The sequence below is a fragment of the Haematobia irritans genome, chromosome 2 (genome assembly GCF_050003625.1).
Source record: "Haematobia irritans isolate KBUSLIRL chromosome 2, ASM5000362v1, whole genome shotgun sequence".
Classification (NCBI taxonomy): domain Eukaryota; kingdom Metazoa; phylum Arthropoda; class Insecta; order Diptera; family Muscidae; genus Haematobia; species Haematobia irritans.
In genome coordinates, this window is record NC_134398.1 from 211,550,414 (window position 1) to 211,551,786 (window position 1,373).

Sequence of the window (1,373 nt, forward strand, 5' to 3'; positions counted from 1 at the left end):
TATATAGATATAAAATGTTGACAAAATTTTCTATAGAAATACAATTTTAACAATATTTTCACAAAATAAAATTTTTTCAAATTTTTCTATAAAAATAAAATTTTGACAAAATGTTCTAAAGAAATAAAATTTTGACAAAATTTTCTATCGAAGTAAAATTTTGACAAAATTTCCTATAGACATAACATTTTTACAAAATGTTCTATTGAAATAAAATTTTGACAAAACTTTCCAAATGAAATACAATTTTGACAAAATTTTCTACAGAAATAAAATTTTGACAAAATTTTCCATAGAAATAAAATTTTGACAAAGTTTTCTTTAGAAAAAAAAATGTGTACAAAATTTTCTATAGAAATAAAATTTTGGCAAAATTTTCTATAGAAATAAAATTTTGACAAAAATTTTTATAGACATAAAATTTTGACAGAATTTTTTATAGAATAAAAATTTTGACAAAATTGTCTACAGAAATTAAATTGTGACAACTTGGGTAATTTCTATAGAGCCAAGTTCACCCAAGTCAAACATAATTTCCTTTCATGTGACGATACCGTGTTTTACGTCGAATCACTTAACAAAGAAGACAAAATGACTTCATTGAAAAGTTTATCGACTTTCCTGTTTGGCCTAGCGACAATAAATCTTTGGCCTAGCGACAACATTTTTTTCAGTGTAGATAAGCTTTGAAACACTCAAAAATGTCGCCAGCATTACTGAGATGGGATAATCCACCGCTAAAAAACTCTTTGGTTATAATGTTACCATATCACAGAATTGCGATTGCAGGTATCTCCATAAAAAAACACAATTTATGTTACAAAAAGTCTTAAAGCGAGCCAAAGAAAATTGTATAATATGGGACATCGTTTACGTTGGACCTAAACTGACTTCCTGTATTTACTTGCATATGCAATAATCTTTTGTTGCTTGGTCCATTTATGCTCTGGTCTCTTGGTATTCATGATATGCGTTATTCCTTTTTAATTCCTTTCCTATATCTTGGCCATAGTTCTAAGATTGTTACGATTATGATTATTATTTTTATGATTCGAATTCAATACATGTCCTTACTCTCACACACCACACGTACTCACATATACATATATAGATAAACACACACACTCACACACTGAACATGTGTATCAACAATGCTTCCAGGAAACTTGAATATGAAAATTGCATGCACGCCAGGAAGGTTCCACAAATATATTCAATTCCTGGAACATTGTAAATCCTCCATGGCTCTCAAATAGACACAACGGAAAAGAGATTTGACATGATACAAGAACCTGGTAGATTTTTTTTTTTATCGTAGCAGTGGGATATCAAACAATTTATGTAGACTAGTCGGCAATGAATTTCAGCTAAGT